The sequence below is a fragment of the Rhinopithecus bieti genome, unplaced genomic scaffold (genome assembly GCF_001698545.2).
Source record: "Rhinopithecus bieti isolate Rb0 unplaced genomic scaffold, ASM169854v2 scaffold_32518, whole genome shotgun sequence".
Lineage (NCBI taxonomy): Eukaryota > Metazoa > Chordata > Mammalia > Primates > Cercopithecidae > Rhinopithecus > Rhinopithecus bieti.
Genome location: NW_016814742.1, coordinates 572,647 through 597,979, shown reverse-complemented (window position 1 = coordinate 597,979; position 25,333 = coordinate 572,647). Strand labels below are relative to the sequence as shown.

The window sequence follows — 25,333 nt, the reverse complement described above, 5'->3', positions numbered from 1 at the left end:
CAAAGGGCTAATATCCAGAATCTACAAAGAACTCAAACGAATATACAAGAAAAAAACAAACAACCCCATCAAAAAGTGGGCAAAGGATATGAACAGACATTTCTCAAAAGAAGACATTCATACAGCCAACAGACACATGAAAAAAAATGCTCATCATCACTCGCCATCAGAGAAATGCAAATCAAAACCACAATGAGATACCATCTCACACCAGTTAGAATGGCAATCATTAAAAATGACTTTTTAAAAGTCCGTAATGCTGGCATTTAACACATGACTAATGTTTGATTTTTGAGCTTTAATAAAACCAATAATTTTTTCTCTAAGGTTATTTTTTCAAACTCAGAGTTCTATAAGTCTAAAGTCTAGAGGTGGGGTTGCCTAGATTCTATGTTCAAGGCCTTACAAGTTTAAACTCAAATTATTGGTCACGTGGATTCTCACGGGAGAATTGTTCAAGTTCATTCCATTATTGGCATAATTTAGTTCGTTGCAGGGTATGGCTGAGGTTTGCCTTTGCTTGCTGGCTTTTAGCCAGTGATCTTTCTCAGTTCCTAAAGCCACCAAATTTCTTTTAACGTGGCCCATTGAATCATCAGTTCATCAACTGTACATCTAGTCTTTATCATGCCTTAAATCTCTCTGACTTCTGCCATCAGATGAAGAAAGTTCTCTGCTTTTAAGAGCTCATGTAATTAGACACTAAAAACAAGGAATATAATCTATCTTAACATCAACTGTGACATAAAAGCTAATACAATCATGGGAGTTATACCTCACCATATTCACAGAGAATTGAGTTATTTTTGGAATCCACTTTAGGAACTCAATTTACCATGCTAGGAAAAATATATTTTGGATTCCTTCAAAAATAACAAGCAAATCTACAACAGTTCTTCAACTGAGGCATCTCAACACATCTGTTTTCCTTACCTATTTTGTCCAAAAGATAAGGCCAAGTTATACAGTTGTCCTCTATGTCATTCTCACCACAAATATCTGTCTTTGGGTAGCATTTAATGTTAATCACATTGTGCTGCTTTCCATTAGAGTAATTGTTTGCCTCTCTTCTGTGGAAGATTATTATGTCTACAATCTATCTACATAAGTGTTATGGGCTGTAAATGTATATCTTCTCCCTGGGTGACTATTATATACATAATCTGTTACCTTTTTCCATTAAGCTAATGAATGGTTGACACTTGTGATTAGAACAATCTGGCATCTTTAAATATTGTCTTAAAAGTAAAAAATTAAAATGGTCCAGAGTCAAACGCACTGAACAACATCTGTTTTGCATTTAGCATAAGATAAGATGTGTGCCTCTTGCTTTTTACTGATAGCAGAAGACATTAAATTGATTACAACTTCATTTTTCTCTTATTTTAGTGAAATCAAACTTCCTGATTCCACAAATTAGACTATGTGCTTTGTTTCCTTAATAATTAAAAACAATTTACAAGAGAGAAATTTTGGATAGCTTAAACGCTTAGGTACCATTGATTTGTACAAAACAACAAATTTAATCATAAATAAAGACAACACAATTATATTTAAATAATAAGTTGGGTTCCAATCATTGGCATTCTGTGTAGATGCATTTTTACTCTTTTCGGCAGAATTGGTAGAATTAATAAAAGTGGCAGAATTGGTAAAAGGAGACCTAACAAAAGGGATATTTTAAATGAGCTTTCCTTGATTTGAAATTCAGAAGTCTAGCGTAATTTTCAGGTTTGGCATTGAAATATATGAAATACGGGGGATTTCATTGAGATGCTCTAAGTTTGACCTCTCACATGGGCCTCACTCCTATATACATAATCTCCTATGTACATAAATCTCTGCTTTTGCTGAAATTTCTCCATTTTAAACTTCTTCTTTCAAGAATCACAAGTTCAGCAATTAAAATCAGCGTTCACTGTATAATATTAGCTTTTTTCTCCCTGCCCCCTTCTATATTAGTACTACCATAAATTTTTACATACTAAACTAAAATCTCAGAAAAAAATAATTGTCTGGATATTTTTCCTCCATCTTCTAAATTCAGTTTCCCATTAAAGCCTGTCCTTGATTGTTTTTGCTTGTACCACTGTGCTACTTCAGTCCACTGCTCTAACCCCTCAATCCTAAATTACTATAACCATCTGGCAACCACTGCCTTTACCTTCTGCAGTCTCTGTCCATTTAAGCCAGACCAATCCTTATAAAATTCTGATTGCACCATATCAGTAGAGGACTCAAGGATTTATTTGGCTCCTCTCTTGGAATCAAGTCCAATTTTCTTCTCTTAACTGTGACGTCCATCTTTCCTTCAATTTCGTTATCTACTACTTTTAAAACATACTACAAATTGTAGTTTTGTTTATATTCTCACTATTCTCACATAAACTTTTCTGTCAGTTTATTGCACCAAACTGCAAAGTTCCATGGTGCTTAATATTATTTAATTTAAATTATCCCAATTCTTACCTACTCATGTAATTTTCCCTACTATATAAAAACTTCAAATTAAAAAAATTTTCTTCTCTTCCCACATACACATTTTCGCCATGAGTATGTATATACAAACACACACTTACACACATGTATTTATCTATATTATCTAATAGGTTAATAAATATTAGACTATCTAGTGAAACATAACACTGCATTCAGCACAGATGCATTGTATATATACTAAGCCCTCAGATACTGATTCAAATATTGGAGTGTATTAATGCATACATAAACATATTTGAAATTTGACGTGAACATGTTTTGGCTCAGTTAGGGTTGATCCCACTTCCAACTCTAGGAATGGGCTGTGATACATTTTTTTCATCATAGTCAGTGATTCAAATGTTTATACTTACAGCAGTTAGTTGGGGATCGTTAAACAGATTGAGTTTGGCACAATAAAGAAAGAGTACATTTTACAATTTAATGTTGACTTAAATTTAAAGTTAAGTTTCTGCCATCTATGAGAGGAAAACTGCAGTCTTATTTGCTAGAAGGTATTTTAAGAAGAAGTGAAGTCACAAGTCATTAAAGTCATTGTCAGAACCATGATAACAATTGAGAATCATATTTTATTCTTCTATGGAACTTACATTATGTCAGACATTGAGAACTTTATATTTGTTACTAACTAAATTTTTATAATTATGTGAAGTAGATGCTATTATTTCACTCCCTTTTGGATAAGGATCCTGAGGCCCAGATGAGGAAACTAAGGCAGTGATAAGAAAGTCAAGCCTGCATAGTGACTCAAATGTAATGGTTGATTGTAATCTCAATTACTATGTGTACTCAATATGGGATGTGTCATCATATGGACTTAATGTAGCGGTCAGAGGAAAATGTAGAAAAGGATTCCTGTAAGACATTAATTTATTGTCTCAAATCTTCCCTGAACCTCCAACCAGTTAAGGCACAAGAACCAGCAGACATCTTATTGTTTGTGATTTTTATTTTATGCTGTGTCCTGTTAACTTTACCTGTTCTGTTTATGTGTTTGGCAGGTGGAACTCATTATCCTAATATAATCACAGTATATTCTTTGAGATAATAGAATATATTTATTATGATAACCAACAATTAGGACCTTGGAGGCTCATTGGAAAATAAAAGCATAAACCCACAACTGTACCTTCAACAAATGCAATTTTCATGTTTATGATGATTGTCATTTTTGTGTTTTGATTCAAAGAAGTGCTTATTGCTCATGATTTTAAAACTCACAACATGATAAATCTTATTTCTATTTCCTTTATATCATCTGTTCATACAGTGTTGATAATATAATTAGTACACAGATATTGTAAGGTAAATCATTTAAATACTATTTGCTTTACAACATCATTAGTGATTCAACACCACACAATGTATTTTTCTTAATTAAACACATCAATCCCAGAAGGTTGGATGGCTGAAAGACTGTTATTGGCAGCTGATTTATGTATCTGCTGTTTGGTTTGTTGACTAATGCATTTATTACCTTTAGGTCACTGAGCCTGATCAAATTGTGGTGGGAAGTTGTTATTATAAGATGGGAGTCTTCTTATTTGCATGAGTGACCTGGTTACACTACTATTGTTCTTTCAAATAAGATATGAACATTAATATTGTGAATGTAGTTAGTCGCACTGAGACACTATTTTAAGGTGGTCCATTAAATTAAAATTTGACGTCTTTTTCAAGCACACCACCTTTCCCAGGGTGATGAAGGTATTTTAACTGTAGATTAAAATGCTTTCCTGCATATCTGGAGTAGGTCTAAGAAAAAATTATAAAAATATGAGTAAAATCTCTTTTTTAACCACTGCTTTCCAAGCCATTTTCTGCCCTTGTGATAACCTGAGTAATTCCACTACAATTTATTATGACTAAAATAGAATCATTATGCACACTTTTACTCTTTAATGCAGTCTTTTCTATTATACAGCTTTCTAAATTTGTACAGATGTGTTTGTTTTAAATTATCTTACTAAAGTCACTTAAACACAGTGATACATATTTGGGACTGTCAATGTTCTGGACAGACATGAAGCATCTACCTACCTATGTATTTAGTTCTATTCATTATATTCAGTAAGATATGAGTTCCAGTGCTTTTCATGTAGTGGAAGGTCAGAAATACATCTTTTTATATAATGGAAGTCAATAAATATTTGTTAAAACAATTTCTTATATTGGGTATATGTTTGGATATCATTATTATGAAGTCTATATAATATGCTATTATAAATGTTCCTAAACCTTCACTATTTTAAAAACAATAGTATATTGAGATCGTTTTAAGTTTTTGCATGTGCTAATTGCAATACTTGAGAATTATCCTTTTATGTGACAAACACCAATCCCTTTTACTTCAGAGTTAAAGAAGCTTCTATTTGGATTAAACTGATAAAGAGATAATTATTTTGTTTTCATTATAGTTTTGTGGTAGGGTGATAAACAGGGTTTTTTTCCTAAACTCTAAAATTGTATCACAGACACAGTTGTCTTCCTCTTTGCTTAAAAGAAGCTTTAATATCTATTGTTCCAGTGATAAATGCTGCATAATGCACTCATTCAAAATTTAGTGACATAGATAACATGTTTCTTTTATCTCCCAATTAAGTGGGTGAAGAATTCAAGTTGTGCTTGCTTGGACAATGCAGTTACTCACCTAGGATTAACTGGGGTGACTTGGAGAAGTTCAGCTAATAATTTTTCTGATCTGGAATGTCCAAGATAACTTTACACAAGTGTGTGGCATCTTGGAGGAGACAGCTAGCAGGCAGGGCTGGGTTGGCCCTTTATCCTTTCTGTGTAATCTTAGTGCCTTTCCATGAAATCTCCAGCAAGATAGTCAAACATATTTTAGCTCAGGGCTCCACTTAGACCAAGGAAGAAACTATAGGTCCCTTTGAATTCTAAGTCCAAAAGCTGTATGGCATCATTTCTTCCACACTGCATTTGTCAAAGTAGTCAGAGGCCAATCCAGAGTTAAGGGGAGAGGACGTAAAACTCCCCTTTTGAGTCATTTGTAGCCATCTTTAAGTTACCAGAGTTATAACAACTAAACCCAACATTTTTGTGTTATACTAAGAAAAAAGAATATAAATGTTACCTGGAAATGAGACATGTGATATTAGCTTCTCAATTTTTAAACTTTAGTCTTATGCAAAGAGTACAGAAATAGACTGTGTTAAAGAAATTTACCCTTTGTGTTTAACACTGTGTGCTAACTGGATTGGACTGAAGGATGCAAAGTATTGATGCTGGGTGTGTCTGTGAGGGTGTTGCCAAAGGAGATTCACATTTGAGTCAGGGGGCTGGGAAAGGCAGATCCACCCTTAATCTGGGTGGGCAACATCTAATCAGTTGCCAGTGTGGCCAGAATATAAAGCAGGCAGGAAAATGTGAAAAGACTAGACTGGCCTAGCCTCCCAGCCTACATCTTTCTTCCATGCTGGATGCTTCCTGCCGTAGAACACTGGACTCCAAGTTCTTCAGCTTTGGAACTCTGACTGACTTCCTTGCTCCTCAGCTTGCAGATGGACTATTGTGGGACCTTGTGATCGTGTGAGTTAATACTACTGAATAAACTTTCCTTTATATATATGTGTGTGTGTATATATATGTTATTAAAGTCACTTAAATAATATATATGAAAATATATATACCCTATTACTTAAAATATATATTATATATATAATATATATATATTGTATCCTGTTAGTTCTATTCCTTAGAGAACCCTAATACAAATTTTGGTACCAGGAGTGGTACTAGAGGAGCAAAATATTAAGGATGGAGTTCTTTTTTTGGTTTCGGGGTTTCTGGAGTTGGTTGCTTAATACGATTAGACCCCAAAATGCTAAAGACTCTACTTCTATAGTATGGAGAACATTGATAGCCCTTGGTATGACCCCTGTAGAGAGTTATGCAAAATAAATGCATTTGACACTCATGATTCACTGCTTATGAGAGGCAAGAAATTTAGTGACTCTATACATGATACCTTTGACTATATGTGGAGAACCAAGGAACATAATGAAGCTTGTTGGTTGCTCCTAAGCTCATTGGACAAAGTGACAAAAGAAAATGATGAACTCAGGGATTCTAACTCCTGCCTTCAGAAGCAGATACTGAGCCTCAAATCTGCTAAAATTGCCCCAAGTGAGAGTCTTATCTCCTGTAGAGAAAGAGCTGAAATTGTAGAAAAACAGACACAAGCTCTTATCGTGTGAGTGGCTGATCTGCAATGAAAGATGCATACTCCATCTCGTCAGGTGCCTACTGTTAAAATGAGGGCATTGATTGGAAAATAATGGGACCCTGCAACTTGGAATGAGGATATGTGGGAGTACTCTGAGGAAGCTGGGGACACTGAGCTTGTAAACTCTGATGAACCTTTTTTGCCAGAAGAAGTAGCTTCCCTGTCTCCAGTAGTGGCAACATCCCCTCCCCAACCCATGCTGCCATCAGCCTTTCCACCTTTGTCTGAGGAGATAAACCCCGGAACTGCCTGAGGCAACAATAATGGCCTCCCCTGAGGCAGTTGCCAGGCAAAATAATGTCAATTCTCCTCAGGAGTCACCCCTGACACCTCTGTTTGCTTCTAGTCCTGTATCTAGACTAAAGTCCTGGTGGACCCCCAGAGGTGAGGTTGAGAATGTGACCCATTACATGGTGTGCTACACTCAAAAGGAACTGTTTGAGTTCTCTAATTTATATAAACAGAAATCTGGAGAGCAGGCATGAGAATGGTTATTAAGGGTATACGATAATGGTGGAAGGAACATAGACTTGGATCAGGCTGAATTTATTGATTTGTGCCTGCTAAGTAGGGACTCCACTTTTAATGTTGCAGCTTGGAGAATTAAAAAAGGTTCTAATAGTTTACTGGTTTGGTTAGCTGAAATATGGATTAAAAGATGGCCCACTGTAAGCAAGCTGGAAATGCTTGATCTCTCTTGGTTTAATGTAAAGGAAGAGATCCAAAGGCTTAGGGATATCGGGATAGTGAAGTGGATTAGTCACTTTAGACTTACTCATCCCAGCTGGTAGGGTCCAGAGGCATACCCTTGACCAATGCCTTGTGAAATAGATTTGTGAGGGCAGCACCTGCATCTTTGAAGAGCCCTGTAATTGTTCTTCTCTGCATGTCAGATCTAATAGCAGGAACCTCAGTCACTCAACTACAAAATTTAAATACAATGGGAATAATTGGGAAATAATTGGATCCCATGGTGGCAGGGGCAAAGTAGTGGCACTCAACCATCAAAGGCAAAGTGAGTATTGCTACTGTAATGAACAGCAGAGCCAAAGTAGCAATCAAAATAGTCTGACTCTTGTAGAGTTTTGACATTGGCTAACTAATCACAGTCTTCCTAGAAGTGAAAATGATACAAAGCCTACTGCATTTCTACTTAATCTACATGAGCAGAAAACATCCAGGTTGAATGGACAAAAGACTAATTTGAATTATAAAAAATGAGAATTATGGCCCCTCAATCAATTTCCAGACTTGAGCCAGTTTACACACCCAGAGCCCCTTAATGCAGGGGAGGTCGAGTCCCCTTGAGGAAGGATCCCACTACACTTTCGACAATTTATGCTGATAATCTTTCTTCCAACCTTCTCCAGGGAGACCTCTGGCCTTTTAACAGGGTAACTGTGCACTGGGAAAAGGGAAATGATCAGAGATTTCAGGGACTACTAGACACTGGCTCTGAGCTGATGTTGATTCCAGAGGACCCAAAATGTCATTGTGGTCCTCCAGTTAAAGTAGGAACTTATGAAGGTCAGGTAATTAATGGAGTTTAAGCTCAGGTTCAACTTACAGTGGGTTCAGTGGTTCCCTGGACTCACCCTGTGGTCATTACCCCGGTGCCAGAATGCAAAATTGGCATAGACCTAATTAGCAGCTGGCAGAACCCCCACATTGTCTCCTTGACTAGCAAGGTGAAGGCTATTATTGTTGGAAAGGCCAAATGGAAGCCATGAGAGCTGATTCTACCTAGAAAAATAGCAAATCAATAATAATATCACATCCCTGGATAGATTGTGGAGATTATTTTCACCATTAAGAACTTGAAAGATGCAGAGGAGGTGATTCCCACCACATCTCCATTCAACTCTCCTATTTGGCCTGTGCAGAAGACAGATAGATCAGAGAATGACAGTGGATTATCGTGAGCTTAACCAAGTGGTGACTCCAATTGCAACTGCTGTACCAGATGTGGTTTCATTGCTTGAACAAATTAACACATCTCCTGGTACCTGGGATGCAGCCATTGACTGGGAAATGCCTTTTTCTCCATGCCTGTCCATAAAACCCACCAGAAACAATTTGCCTTCAGCTGACAAGGCCAGCAATATACCTTTACTGTCCTACCTCAGGGATATATCAACTCTCCAGCTTTGTGTCATAATCTCATTCCAAGAGACTTGATCGCTTTTCCCTTCCACAAGACATCACACTGGTCCATTGCATCGATGGCATTATGCTGATTGGATCCAGCGAGCAAGAAGCAGAAAACAAACTGGACTTATTGGTGAGATATTTGCATGACAAAGGATGGGAAATAAAACTGACTAAAATTCAGGAACCCTCTACCTCAGTAAAATTTCTAGGGGTACAGTGGTGTGGGGCCGGTGGAAATATTCCTTCTAAGGTGAAGGATAAGTTGCTGTATTTGGCCCCTCCTACAACCGAGAAAGAAGTACAATGCCTAGTGGGCCTATTTGGATTTTGGAGGCAACACATTCCTCATTTGGGTGCGTTACTCTAGCCTACTTATCAATTGAACCAAAAGGCTGCCAGTTTTGAGAGGGGTCCAGAACAGGAGAAGGCTCTGTAACAGGCCCAGACTGCTATGCAAGTTTTTTTTCCACTTGGGCCATATGACCCAGCAGGTCCAATGGTGCTAGAGGTATCCGTGACAGATACAGATGCTGTTTGGAACCTTTGGCAGGCCCTGATAGGTGAATCTCAGTGGAGGCCTCTAAGATTGTGAAGCAAGGCCCTGCCAACTTCTGCAGACAACTACTCTCCTTTTGAGAGACAGCTCTTGGCCTATTACCGGGCTTTGGTGGGAACTGAACATTTGACTATGGGTCATCAAATCACCATGTGACCTGAACTGCCTATCATGAACTGGGTGCTTTCTGACCCATCTAGCCATAAAGTTGGGCATGCGCAGCAGCATTGCATCATCAAATGGAAGTGGTATATATGTGATCAGGCTCAAGCAGGTCCTGAAAGCACAAGTAAGTTACATAAGGAAGTGGCTAACAGCATATACTGCTAACAGAGTGGCCATGATCTCCATGGCTGCCACCCTGCCTTCTCTCCCTGAGCCTGTGCAGAGGTTACATGAGGAAGTAGCTCAAATGCCCATGGTCTCCACTCCTGCCCCTCTGCCTTCTTTCCCAGCCTGCACCAATAGCCTCACGGGGAGGTTCCTATGATCAGTTGAGACAGAAAGAGAAGACTAGGGCCTGGTTCACAGATGGTTCTGCATGATAGGCAGGCAGCATCCAAAAGTGGACAGCTGCAGCACCACAGCCCCTTCCTAGGACATCCCTGAATGACAGTGGTTAAGAGAAATCTTCCCAGTGGGCAGAACTTCGAGCAGTGCACCTGGCTGTGCACTTTAAATGGCCACATGTGCGATTATATACTGATTCATGGTCTGTAGCCAATGGCTTGGCTGGATGGTCAAGAACTTGGAAGAAGCATGATTGGAAAATTGGTGACCAATAAATTTGGGGATAAGTTATGTGGATGGACATGTCTGAGTGGTCTAAAACTGTGAAGATATTTGTATCCTATGTAAGTGTTTACCAATAGGTGACCTCAGCAGAGGAGGATTTTAGTAATCAAGTAGAGAATGACCTGTTCTGTGGACAGCACTCAGCCTCTTTTCCATACACCCCTATCATCGACCAATGGGCCCATGGACAAAGTGGCCACGGTGGCAGGGATGGAGATTATGCATGGGCTTAGCAACATGGACTTCCACTTACCAAGGATGTCCTCAGCACATCTCTATATTATGGATGTTTTGACTGCTTTGGGAACTATAATTTTGTAGTTCAGATTCTCATAGATAGATAGATTCATTTAATTTTCTTAAGTCTATCTGCTGTTTAGTAAAAGATTGGTTTTAATTAAAATAATAAAGAAACCTAGATATCATCATCGTCATCTTCCTCAACATCAGCTGTGATATTTTATAAATGTAGCAAAAGCTAAAAGTAAATAAGTTGGTATGAAAGTAGAAAGGGCACTGCAGCACACAGACATGTACAACAGGGAAAAATATTCAACATATTTATGGAAAGGCCTAGTAAAACCTGCAATTGCATCAAAGAGAAATCCCATTATTCAGATAAGTAGGCACCAGTGCCTCCTCGGTTGTGGGGGAAAAAAAAGAAAAAACCGAGGAGACACTCTATTTCAGGATATATCCAGAATTAACTTCAAGGATCCTTTATGAATTATCCCATAAGAATCTGATATGCAGACTTCAGTTGAATGGGAGGCTCTTTTCTGATGGCTGGAGTAGTTGTTTCAAGCATGGAGCACAGTGTTCATTCAAGCTGGGCAGTATTTGGCCTCAGAGAGATTTGGATCCACCACACTGCAGCTGTGAGTCAGACATGTGACCTACGCCCTAAAAGCCTCCGTTTACTATGCAGTTAACTACACGTGTGTGACATAGGTAGAATAACTCTTGTTAAAATGTCTAGCAAGAGACTCGGCACATATTAATTGCTTGATTAAGGTCTGTATTTGCTGTTGCTGCTATTACTTGCGTTGTCCTCAAAGTGCCAAGTTTACTCCTGCTGACCACATTGAATGTTGAGAATTCAAAGGCAGTCGCCATGTTCTTTCGTAATTAAAAACAAATCTGTACAGTCACCATGTGTAGACCCAATATACTTTCATTTGCCCAAAAGAAAGATCCACATCTAGAAACACAGGTTTAAAGTGAGGTTTAGAAAATATTAGTTTTTTTTTTCTTTTTTCCTTCACGGTGGTAGGCTAAATGGAAGGTGACTATTGAGGCTAAAAAAAGTAAGAACAGCCAAAGGAAAGACAATTGAAAGGGTCTAGTGAAAAAGAACATAAGGAAAAATCTTCAAGAATTTGATCCTTGATGTGAAAAGCAACTGTATGGTTCATGGTTACATTTCAGGCATATACAGAGGAGTTATGTTAAGCAGTGCTTTCCTGAACCAAAAAAAATAACGTCCAGTCCGTTTACTCATTATTATGGTCCTAGTTATTGTTATTGTAAAAGCAAGAACTTCCTTAAAGCAAACATTGCTGGCGTCAAAAATAGTTTCATTACATTGGTGAAAAAGTCTCACACTGTCACAAGGGCTGGAGTGCGGTCATACGATCTTGGCTCACTGCAACCTCCGTCTCCCAGGTTCAAGTGATTCTCCTGCCTCAGCCTCTGGAGTAGCTGGGATTACAGGTGCCCGCCACTATGCCTGGCTAATTTTTTGTATTTTTAGTAGAGATGGGTTTCACTCTGTTTGCCAGGATGGTCTCGAACTCCTGACTTTGTGATCCGCCCGCCTTGGCCTCCCAGAGTGTTGGGATTACAGGCGTGAGCCAGGACTTTTTTAAAAAATCAGGATAGAGCATTGAATAAAAACATTTAACATTTTGTAGAAATTACCTTCTGTATATTTTCTCATCAAATGTTTGGATCTTCTTTCTACTCTAGCAAGTAAAATCCACTACAGTAAAATAGCATGGGATTAAAATATGTGAGCAAAGTAAAACTGCTAGTATATTTGCTCTTATCAAATAATCAGATTAAAGAGGAAGTTTGATACAAGTTAAAGTCCACAACCGTTTAATATGCTTTGTATGTGAATTTAGTTGGTTCATCATTAATCATGTTTAGTTGCACCTGATTATTTTGGAGATTCTAATATGCCAGTTTTATTAGAGTCACTGTTCTCAGGAGGTTTATAACAATGATTACAGCTCTGTTAATTATTCCACCTATTTTGGGATTGTTTCAAAGTCTATCTAATTTTTTTAAATCTAAGGTTATAATAGGTAAAGACTAGATGACTTGTTTAGACAGTTTTCATTGTGTTAAGAAAACTTAATATAAGATTTGGTCATTTTAATGTTTATAATATGATATAGTTCATTGCTACTTATGATTTTCTAAATAGAAATATTTTATGTGGTAATGCTTTTATAACTTCCACTTTATTTGAACATGAAGAACAATTCTTTATTAATACAATTCTCCTCCTTCATCCTTCCAAGGAGTGAGTCTCCTTAATAGAACCAAGGGCATAACAAATAAAACGCATTTCAAACCTCCACAGTGATAAAGGTGCAAACTGTAACATGCTGGGTTCTTGTATACAAAGTAATTTATGCAAAAATAGTAATTTCCAGATGTTCATATGAGTGAGAAATTAAAAGTCAAATATATGGGTACAGTGAAAAGTATCTCTCAAAACCTCAATAAACTTCCCAAATACTCTATCTTCTTGCTAACCATCAAATTTAAACTATGATAGTTACAACAAAATAATTATGTTCATAGACATCCAAAGATCACATTTATGGACTGACCAGGGTGCATGATAAATAGTCAAATCAGGCAGTAGACAAGAATTGATTCATAAGTCTGGACCAGAATAACATCATGGCAGTAGTATGGTCAGTGGAAAGTCATCACAGCTCAGGAATCAACTGTGCTACTGTGGATTGAAAATAAGACAAGAGTCTGGGTCAATTATTTTAATAAAATTAATGTTTAACTTGGTGAGTACATAGTAGCTGTATATATTTATGGGCTACATGAGATATTTTGACACAGGCAAACTGTGTAATAATCACATCAGGGTAAATGGGTTATTCATCACCTCAAGCATTTATCCTTTGTGTTATAAAAAATAAAATTATACAGTTTTGGTTATTTTAAAATACAGAATAAATTATTTTTGACTGTAGTCACCCAGTTATAGTCAAATAATAGATCTTATTTATTCTACTTAACTATATTTTTGTACCCAATAACTATCCTGCCTCGCCCAACAACTACCCTTCCCAGCCTGTGGTAACCATTATTCTACTCTCTGTCTCTATCAGTTCAATTATTTTAATTTTAGCTTCCAAAATAAGCCATCTTCCTTTGCCTGGCTTATACTGCTTAACATAATGACTTCCAGTTCCATCCCTGTTGTGGCAAATGAGGGGTCTCATTCTTTTTATAGCTGAATACTGCTCCATTGTGTATATGTACCACATTTTCTTTATCCATTCATCTGTTGATAGACAGGCTGGTTCCAAATTTTGACTGTTGTGAATAGTGCTGAAATAAACATGGGAGTAAGGATATCCTTTCAATGGATCGACTTGCTTTCTTTTGGGTATATACCTAGCAGTTGGATTGCTGGATCATATGTTGGTTCCATTTTTTGTTTTTTTTGAGGTAACTCCGAACTGTTTTCCATAATGGTTGTACTAATTAACATTCCCACCAACAGCGTACCAAGGTTGTCTTTTCTCCACAACCTCACCATCATGTGTCATTGTCTGTCTTTTGTATAAAAGACATTTTAACTGGGGGGGATGCCATCTCACTGTGGTTTTGGTTTGCATTTCTCTAATGATTAGTGAGGTTAAACACCTGTTCACATACCTATTTGACATTTGATGGCTCCTTTTAAGAAATGTCTATTCAGATCATTTGCCCATTACTAAATCAAATTGTTACATTTATTTCCTGAGTTGTTTGGGCTCCTTATATATTCTGTTTATTAGTCCCTTGTCAGATGAATAGTTTGCATATATTTTCTCCCATTCTGTGTGTTTTCTCTTTACTTTGTTGATTGTTTACTTTCCTGTGCAGAAGCTTTTTAACTTGATGTGAATCTATTTGTTTATCTGTGCTTTGGTTGCCTGTGCTGGTGGGATATTACTCAATAATCTTTGCCCAGTCCAATGTCCTGGAAAATTTTACCCAATGTTTCCTTTTAGTAGTTTCACCTTTACAGGTATTGGATTTAAGCCTTTAATCCATTTTGATTTGACGTTTTTAACTGTGAGACATAAGAGTCTAGCTTCATTCTTCTGCATATGGATATCCAGTGTTGCTAGCATCATTTATTGAAGAGACTGTCCTTTTCCCAACGTATGTTCTTGGCACCTTTGTTGAAAATTAGGTTACTGTAGATACGGATTTGCTTCTGGATTCTCCACTCTGTTCCATTGGTCTATGTGTCTGTTTTTATGCCAGTACCATGTTATTTTGGTTAATAAGCTTTGTAATAGAATTAAAGTCAGATATTATAATTTCTCCAGGTTAGTTCTTTTTGCTAGGATAACTTTGGCTATTCTGGTTTTTTGTGGCTCCGTATAAATTTTAGGATTGTTTTTTTCTACTTCTGTGAAAACTGTCATTGGTATTTTGATAGAGACTGCATTGAATTTCTAGATTGCTTTAGGTAGTAAGAACATTTTAATAATATTGATTCTTCTAATTGATGAATATGAAATAGCTTTGCAAGTTTTTGTTACCGCTTCAATTTCTTTCATTATTTTTAAAATAGTTTTCATTGTAGAGATATTTTATGTCATTGGTGAAGTTTATTCCTATGAATTTATTTTATTTGTAGTTATTATAATGGGATTATTTTCTTGATTTCTTTTTCGGATTGTTCACTGTTGGTAAATAGAAATGCTACTGATTTTGTATGTTGATTTTGTATCCTGCAACTTTACTCTATTTATCAGTTCTAATAGGATTTTTGGTGGGGTCTTCAAGACTTTCAAAATAGAAGATCATATCACCTATAAACAAGAATAATTTGACTTCTTCCATTCCAATTTGAATGCCCTTTATTTCGTTCTTTGGTCTGTGGTAGCTAGGACTTTCAGTACTATGTTGATTAACAGTGGTGAAAGTGAGCATCCTTGTCATCTTACAGATATTAGAGAAAAGGTTTTCAATTGTTCCCCATGCAGTACACTAGCTGTGAGTCTGTCATATACAGCTTTTATTATGTTAAGGTATGTTCCTTCTATATCCAGTTTTTTCAGGACATTTATCATGAAAGGATGTTGGATTTCATCAAATGCATTTTCAGCATCAATTTAAGTGATTTTTTCCCTTCATTCTGTTGATATGATGTATTATATTGATTGATTTGCATATGTTGAACCATCTTTGCATCCCTGGAGTAAATAAAACTTCATCATGGTAAATAATCTTCAAGGTGTTATTGATTTGGTTTGCTAGTATTTAGTAGAGGATTGTTGCATCAATGTTTGTCATGGATATTTGCCTGCAGTCTCTCTTTTCTCTTCTCCTCTTTCTCTTTCTCTTTCTCTCTCTCTCTCTTTCTTTCTTTCTCTTTCTTTCTTCTTTCCCTGCAGTTTTTCTTTCTTTCTTCCTCTTTCTTCCTCTTTCTTTCTTCCTCTCTTCCTTCCTTTCCTTCCTTCCTTCTTTCTTTCTTTCTTTCTTTCTTTCTTTCTTTCTTTCTTTCTTTCTTTCTTTCTTTTCTTTCTTTCCTTCTTTCCTTCCTTCCTTCCTTCCGTTCTTTTCCTCCCTTCCTCCCTCCCTCCCTTCCTTCCTTCCTTCTTTCCTTCCTTCCTTCCTTTCTTCCTTCCTTCCTTCCTTCCTTCCTTCCTTCCTTCCTTCCTTCCTTCCTTCCTTCCATCCATCCTTATTTTCTTCCTTCCTTCTTTCCTTTCTTCTTCTCCCTTCCCTTCCCTTTGCCCTTGCCTTGTCTTGCCTTCTTTTCCTTTCCTGTCTAGTTTAGTAGGTGTGATACTGGTCTCTTACAATAAATTTGGAAGTATTCTCTCCATCTCTGTTTTTTGAAACAGTTTGAGTAGAATTGGTATTCATTCTTCTTTAAATATTTGGCAAAATTCAGTAGTGAAGACATAAAGTCCCAGGCTTTGCTCTGCTGGAAGACTTTTTTATTATGGCTTCAATCTCATTACTTGTAATTGATCTGCTCAGGTTTTGAATTTCTTCATGTTTCAATCTTTGTAGGTCATATTTGTCAAGGAATTTATCCATTTATTCTAAGTTTTCCAATTTATTGGCATGTAGATGCTCATAGTTTATTGATCCCCTGGATTTCTGTGGTATTGGTTGCAATGTCTCCTTTTTCATTTCTGAATTTATTTATTTGAGTCCTTTTTTCTCACTTAGTTTAAGTAAAGTTCATCAATTTTGTTTGTCTTTTCAAAATCTACTTTTAGTTTCACTTATCTTTTCTATTTTTTTGTTTCAATTTTATTTATTTCGGCTCTGATCTTTATTATTCTTTTCTTCTACTAATTTGAGGTTTGGTTTGCTTTTGCTTTTCTAGTTAAGATGTATCATTATGTTGTTTAGTTAAAGTTTTTCTACGTTTTAAATATAGGAACTTACAGCTATAAATCTTCTCTTAGTATTTCTTTTACCACATCTCATAAGTTTGATAAGTTTGTTACCATTTTTACTTGTTTCAAGAAATTAATAATTTACTTCTTATTTTCTTTGTTGACCTACTGGTCATTCAGGAGCATATTGTTTAATTTTCATGTACTTGTATAGTTGCCAAAATCCCTCTTGCTATTGGTTTCCAGTTTTAATCCACAAGGTTTAAAGAAGACACTTGATATAATTTCAGTTTTTTGAACTGATTTGTGGCCTAACATATGGTCTAACCTTGAGAATAATTTATGTGCTGAGGAAAATAACTTTTATTCCACAGCTGATGGATGAAATGTTCTGTGAATATGTATTATGTTCATTTGGTCTGTAGTGCAGATAAAGTCTGATGTTTCTTTGTTAATTTTCTGTCTGGATGATCTGTTCAATGATGAAAGTGAAGTGTTAAATTCTCCAGTTATTGTTGTATTGGATTCTATCTCTCTCTTTAGCACTGATAATATTTGCTTTATATATTTGATTGCTCTGGTGTTGAGTGCATATATATTTACTATTATTATAACTACTTGCTGAATTAACAACTTTTTCATTATATAATAACTTTGTCTCTTTTTATGGTTTTGTCTTAAAATATATTTTGTCTGATATAAGTATAGCTACTCTTCCTCTTTTTTGACTTCCATTTGCATAGAATGTCTTTTTTCCATCCCTATATTTTGCATATTTTTGTGTCTTTATAGGTGAAGTGTGTTTCTTATGGTTATCAGATCTTTAGATCTTATTTTTTTTCTTTTTATCCATTCAGCCACTCCATCTCTTTCGATGGGAGAGCGCAGTCCATTTACATTCAGGGTTATCATTGATAAGTAAGGATTTACTGCTATCATTTTGCTATCTGTTTTCCAACTGTTGTGGTCTTCTCTTCCTTCTTTCCTTCCTTTATGACTTCCTTTTAATTAAGATAATTTTATCTGGTGGAATGTTTTAATTTCTTGCTTTTTATTTTTTGTGTATTTGATACATGTTTTATGACTTGAGGTTACCACGTAGCATGCAAATAATATTTTATAACCAATTATTTTCAACTGATGACAACTTCAACAGGCTGCATAAACTAACAAACAAACAAGTAAAGATAAAATGAGTACAGTCTCTACATTTGAACTTTATCCTCCTGCTTTTTAAGTTTTTGTTATTTCTATTTATATCTTATTGTACTGTCCATATATTGAAAAGTTGCTGAAGTTCTTATTTTGATCAATTTATCTTTTCCTCTTACTACGCAAGATATGAATAATTTATAAACCAATTTTTCAAATACAATTGTATTATAATATTTTGTGTTCTTCTGTGTACTTACTATTATCGCATGAGTTTTGCACCTCCAAATATTTTGTTGCTCATTAACATCCTTTTCTTTCAGATCAAATAACTCCTTTTAGCATCTCTTATAAGACAAGTCTAGTGTTGATAAAATCCCTCAGCTTTAGCTTGTCTGAAAAAATCTTTATTTCTCCATATTTAAAGGATATTTTTACTAGGCATACTGTTCTAGAAGAAAAGTTTGTTTGTTTGCTTTATTTCAGCACTTTGAATATGTCGTACCACTTCCTCTGACATGTAATGCTTACATTGAGAAGTCTATTGCCAGATCTATTGGAGCTCCATTGTGTGTTATTTGTTTCTTTTCTTCATGCTACTTTTTGAGTCATTTCTTTATCCTTGACTTTAGGAGTTTGATTATCAAATGCCTTGAGGTACACCTGCTTGGGTGAAATCTGCTTGGTGTTCTGTAACCTTCCTTTATTAATACTTGAATATTGATATCTTTCTTTACGTTTGGGAAGTTCTCTGTTATTATCCCTTTGAATAAACTTTCTACCTCAATCTTTCCCTGTCTCCTCTTTAAGGCCAATAACTCTTAGAATTGCCCCTTTCAGGCTGTTTTCTAGTTATTGTAGGCATGCTTCATTCATTTTTATTCTTTTTTAAAATGTCCTCTGACTGTGTATTTTCAAATAGCCTGTCTTTAAGATCACTAATACTTTCTTTGGCTTGATCAATTCTGCTGGTAAGAGACTCCGATGCATCCTTCAGTATGTCAAATGCATTTTTCAACTCTAGAGTTTCTGCTTAGTTCTTTTCACTTATTTCAATTTCTTTGTTAAATTTATTCGATAGAATTCTGAATTCCTTTTCTGTGTTATCTTTAATTTCACTGAGCTTCCTCAACACAGCTATTTTGAATTCTCTGTCTGGAAGTGCACGAATCTCTGTTCTGTGCCTTATTTCGTTCATTACGAGGTCATGTTTCCTAAATGGTTTTGATGGTTGTGGATGTTTATTGGGCACTGAGGTATGAGGTATTTTTTTCTTCACATTTTGAGTTTGTTTGTGCTGATTCTTCTTGGGAAGGCTTTCCAAGTATTCTAAGGGACTTTGGTTTTGTAATCTACATCTTTCATCACTGTAGTTGCATCTGCATTAGGAGGCACCCCAATTTCAATAATCTGCGGTTTTACAGATTTGTAGAGGTGTTCGTGGATAAGATGTGGAGGAATTCTCTAGATTACCAGGCAGAGACTACTTTTCCCTTCCATTACTTTTTTTTTTCTGAGACGGAGTCTCACTCTGTCGCCCAGGCTGGAGTGCAGTGGCACGATCTCGGCTCACTGCAAGCTCTGCCTCCCGTGTTCACACCATTCTCCCACCTCAGCCTCCTGAGTAGCTGGGACTACTACAAGCGCCTGCCACCATGTCCAGCTAATTTTTTGTATTTTTAGTAGAGACAAGGTTTCACTGTGTTAGCCGGGATGGTCTTGATCTCCTGAGCTCGTGATCCATCCGCCTCAGCCTCCCAAAGTGCTGGGATTATAGGTGTGAGCCACCACGCCCAGCCCCTCCCTTCCATTACTTTTTCCCAAACAAATGAAGTATCTCTCTCTGTTCTAAGCTGCGTGGAGCTGGAGGAGGGTTGACACAAGCACTCTTGTGGCCACTAACACTGGGACTGTTCTGAATCAGACCTGAAGCCAGCATGGTACTGGGTTTTACCCAAGGCCTGCTGTAACCACTGCCTGGCTACCATCTATGTTCACTCAAGGACCTAGGACTCTACAATCAGCAGGGGACAAAGCCAGCCAGTCTTGTGTCTTTCCCTTCAGGGCAACGAGTTTGTCTGAGCCCAGGTACGTCTAGAGATGCTGTCAGGAAGGCAAAGTCTGCAATGAGAAACCTGAAGAATCCCCCGATACTCTATTCCTCTGCAGCTGAGCTGGCACGCAAGCCACAAGACAACATCCTTTCCACTCTTTCCTCCCTTTTCCACAAGCAAAGGAGTCTCTCTTGATGGCTACCACAGGCCCAGGCCTACGGTAAGTATTTCCCAGCAACTGCTGATGCTCACTCAAAGCCCAACGGTTCTTTTTTATGCTGGTGGTAAGTGCTGCCAGTCCTAGGACCCTCTCTTCAGGGTAATGGGCCTCCCACTGGCCCAGAGCAGGTTCAGAAATGTCTTCCAAGAGCCAAGGCCTACAACTGGGGACTCCAAGAGCCTGCTTAGTGCTCTACCCCACTGCGGCCAAGGTGGTACCTAAGCTTCAAGGCAAAGTCCTCTTTATTCTTCTCTCTCCTTTTCTCAAGCAGAAGGAGTCTCTCCCCATAGTCACCACAGCTAGGAATGTGCTAGATCACATCTGGACCCAGCATGTCTCAGAGTGTCACCTAAAATCCACAGGAAGTACTGCCTGGGTATTGCTACTGATTATTCAGAGCCCAAGGGCTCTCTAATCAGCAGGTGATGAATTCTGTCTTGTTCTTCCTTTCAGGGAGTAGGTTTTCTCTGACCCAGGGTGTGTCTAGAAATGTCATCCAGAAGCTATGGCCTAGAATGTAGGCCTTGCAACTTTTGTTTCATGCCCAGTCCTATTGTGGCTGAACTGGTATCCATGTTGCAAGACAAAGTCTTCCTTACTCTCCCTTTTCCTCTCCTTCAACAGAGGGAAAGTGTCTCTCCCAGAGCTGTGAGCTGTGCTGCCTGGCACTGGGGAAGGGTGGCACAAATACTCACTTGGCCACCCTAGCTGGTGTCGCACTAGGTTGCTTGTCCCCCAGGTACACTGGCTCCAAGCACCATGACTTTCCCAGGAAGTGCAGTCCTTGTGACCTAGATTGCCTTTGAAGTTTATTTTAGGTCACAGAGTTATTTATCCCACAGTAGCGAGACTTGCCAGAACTCAAGTTCCAATTCCTGGGTTCGACAATTCCCTTCTGGCTAGGGCTGGTCTAAATGTTCCCTCTGTGGATGTCAATGGAGTTCTGCCTGCTGTTCCTTTCCACACTGATAGAGCAGTGCTGAGCTCCAATGCAAAGCACCACATTTGCTTTGTTCTCCTTCCACCAAGTGCAAAGATTCTCTCTCTGCATTATGGTGCCACTGCTAGGGGATTGGGGAGGGGCGGTGTCGACATTAAAGATGGTCTTTCCTACCCCCTTGGTGCCTCTTTCACTAATATGAAGTTAAAACCAGGTACTATGATTGTTCACCTGAACAATCACCAGGTACTATTTTTGTTCTTGTGAAGGTGCTTTTTGTATAAATAGTTTTTCAATTTGGTGTTCCTGCAGGAGAATGATTGGTAGAGGTTTCTATTTGGCCATATTGCTCCACCGCCCCATTTTCCTAATGATGTCAATTATTAAGGAAACGGAAAGTTTTGTAGAGTCAGAGCAAGGCATTTTCCTGGGGAGTTAAGATATACAGACAGAACTTGCAAGTAGCTTTTTAATATGCCACATTCTGTTTTATTCTTAAGGAGATATTCTGTTGGGTAGTTCACCTCAGACTTAATGGTTCACTATGTCCTTCAGCTAAACAGTTTCATCCCTTGAGGGCACAAAAGTTATTGTGATTTTTTTTTTCACAAAATTAAAACATTAAGACCTATAGAAATTAAATTCCACAAAAACCAAATCATCATTGTATATCTTATATGAGAATCATGGGTTTTGGTTAGATTTTTTTTTTTACTATATAGTATTGGTCTCTGACTTCCTTCTGTATTGATGGAATCTTTGTTTTCTAAAGCTTATATCCCTATTATAAATGGTGAGAATAAAGCAAATTACAGAAATATGCTTTCCTCGGTTTCTCAACAAATTATGCGATAGACATGCAAGGGTATATCTATGTAGAATGGTTTTAAAGAACCCGAAAATTATGCCAGTATTCCATTATATTTTAAATTTATTCCTAATATATTCTCAATTCCATCACAGATGAGTCTTTAGGTTCCTTCCAGTGAATCTTATTTAGAAAACAAAATTTGGCATCTCTATGTAGGTAAAGGTTTGGGATGCTTCTGCTGAGTGAGAATATTGATGAGATCTACTCTAAGCAAATTTAATATATGAAAGTGAGGTTTTACAAACTAGCAAATTAAGCAATGTTTATTCAAAACTCAATGACTCTCCAGATTGACAAATTGTCACTACTACCTAAATTGTAAACCTGATGTTATATATGTGTGAGAACATCTAATAAATTGAAGTATTTAATTATGACTAATTACAGAACTATAGCACTTTATTTTTAAATTAGAGTTTGCTTGTATACATATAGATATTTCCAACTAATAGAAGATATAAATGAAGCATTCTCTATTCTATTCTAGTTTTAATGTTTAGCTATTAATTCTCTAACTGTAATCTATATTTATTACAGTATAGCCTTCAAAAACTCTCCGTTTTACTGTGGACATTTGCCTATATGCATACGGTCTTCATTATAATGCAATATTCATTCCAGCTCATGTCAAAATCCACAAACTTGAGAGCAAATGCTAAGCCTGTACCTGGTAGTCTTTGTATGCAATGTATTGTAAAGCTCTCTACATGCAATGTTGTATGTTTTCTTTTGAACAATTTTTTATTAAAGATTTTACCATTGCTAAGTCTATGAGAAATAACAATTGTTATTTATTTTCATTTTGGGTAAGTGATAAGAGGGGGCACAAAGCCTTCAAGTGACTCATTTTCCACTCTAAAATCTGTAAAAAGCTCCCTCCAGAGTTTTTACATGTAAGTGTTTGTGTTCACTGAGATGATTTATGTACTCAACTCATTAAAGTATTTTAAAAGGATCCTCAGCAAGGTTAGCATTAAAAAAGAAATTAATTCAATGCTGAGAATATAAATAGAATACTGTAATCATAAAACAGAATAGAAATCAGCTCTTTCTTATCCAACACAAACTTCTTTCAAGGAAAAAAAACATCAACCAGCTTCCGTAATTACATTTTATTGTGTTTTCATTTACACCATATTTCTCTGTTAGGTAAGCTTATAATTGCAGACAGCTCTACCTTATGCATTGAAATTAAAATCACATAGACTCAAGGTCCTATGGGTTTTTTTTTGTTGTTGTTCTGTAACTAAACAAAAAATATTTAAAATCTGTTTCTTAAGAAAAAAATAAAACTATTTGATGGACTAGGAATATTGCCATACTTCAAATAATGAGTAAAAATTTTTTAAAATTGTTTATATGCCAGACATGGTACAGGATGTTTTATAAGAATTATCAAATTTCATTTTTGAAACAATTATGTGATCTATACATATTTTAAGTATCTTAATTTTGCTACAATCAAAATTCTAACATAAATAGATTTAGAGCAAAAGGTTCACTATTAGCTCTCAAATGTAGACTTCTGAGGAGAAAATGTAGCTGCAGTTTGAAGCAGTAAGTTTGTCTTTCTTCTCTAAATGCCGTATTTCCAATCTCATGATAAAATAGTTCTTCTCTACCCAGTAACTTTGATAACAACTCCTAGTGCTATGAATTTCTTTGTTTATATAGAGAGAAAGAAAATTTTTTCCCAACATTCCAATTATTTTTATTCTATTTGAATTGGTTTGATGGGGTCCCAACCCTAACCCCATCATTTTACCCAAAATAATGGAATATGATAATTGGTTAAGTCAATAAGGGCTTAGAGTGGGCTGTTTGAAGAATGGGTTGTTACCTAAACAAAATTTGAGTACTATCAGTTGTGGAGAATTATAAAATAGCTGATATATTAGTTGATAAGAAATGTCCACTAGAATATTATAATCTACACTTAATAAATGTAAACAGTGAGGTTTGAAAAATTAATCTACTTAACAATTATTGCCCAGAATGAAGCTAGCTCCACTTTGATGTTTTGCATAACCTCAAGCCCGTAACTCTGAATCCCATGAAAAAAGACTGGATTGAAATACTTCTGTGAATAGTACATGTCATGCCACATCATTGTATAGGTACTTGGTTTGTCCATTATAACATACCGGATTTGTTAACTGACTTTATATGAAATATGTACCTATCTTTAAAATCAACGGAATTATTTTAATTTTGGATTTTCTAATGAAAACAAAAATAATTTGACAAGTAAAAAAACATGCATCTATAGTATGCAATGGATTACATCCAGATTATTAAACTGTTAACCTAAAGATAGGCATATATAAAGTAATGTGATAGCTGGTTTCCAATGACAGCATCCGACAATTATTCTCATACCTTTATGTTCGCACTGCATGTCAAGAGGTAGAACATATTTCCCTCCCCTTGATTGTGAGCTGTCCGGATGTAACCAATGAGATGAGGCAAAAGTTACATTCTATAACTCCAGGCTTTAAGATGACTGACAGGATCCACTTTCTGTTCTTTAATGAGTAGTCACAACATGAGAAGTCCAAGCCACATGGGGAGACCACATGGAGAACTAACTTGCCTCTGTCAATCCCACATGATCTCCCTGCCAAGTGCCAGCATCAAATGCCAACCACGTGAGTGAGCCTAGTTCGACATTCCAGGCCAATTTTAGATTGGCTCAATAGCCTAACATTGATAGCCATTCCAACAATGGCCCAGCAAGTATCACATGGAGTAGAAAAGAACTGAGCCCAATCATTTTATAGAAAAATGAGAGGTAATCAGATAGCTGTTTTAGGTGTTTAAATTTTGATATGGCTTATAATGCAGCAATATAAAAGCAAAATGCTCAATATCTGTAACAGGTTTCTTAAGTTACAATCCCTGCTCATTAGTCCATCAGTAAAGCCCTCAGATAAAATTTGCTTCTTTGTGTCTGGACCCCATTCTTTTATCCGAGGTATACTGTTCTGCTTCCTACTGTATTAACCCACAGCCTAGTTTGGTCTGCACTTTCTAGACCCAGAGTCAGCATTAAAATTATAAAAAGTCCTCAATCTCTTCGAGCTGGACAAAGTTCAGAGTTTAAAGGACAACTACATTTATATTATTGTATTTATAGCTATACTTATCTCTTTTGTTACCTGGACAGATTCATGCAGAAATTATTCAAGAAAAGCGAACCCTTCTCCATAAGCATTTTGGAAAATCACTTGCAGCCATT

At 36.6% G+C, this 25,333-nt stretch overlaps 1 long non-coding RNA gene across 2 annotated transcripts in view; it reads right to left on the bottom strand.

The window, feature by feature from the left end:
• LOC108515187 (uncharacterized) overlaps positions 1–24,508 on the bottom strand; it is a 29,845-nt gene extending 5,337 nt beyond the window's left edge. For both annotated transcript variants that reach the window (XR_001881454.1, XR_001881453.1), the window contains exons 1-3: positions 24,475–24,508; positions 13,091–13,215; positions 12,168–12,228 (exon numbers count right to left, since the gene is read on the bottom strand). This is a non-coding gene — a long non-coding RNA (uncharacterized LOC108515187). The remainder of the gene's footprint in view (positions 1–12,167; positions 12,229–13,090; positions 13,216–24,474) is intronic.
• Between the last annotated feature and the right edge of the window lie 825 nt (positions 24,509–25,333).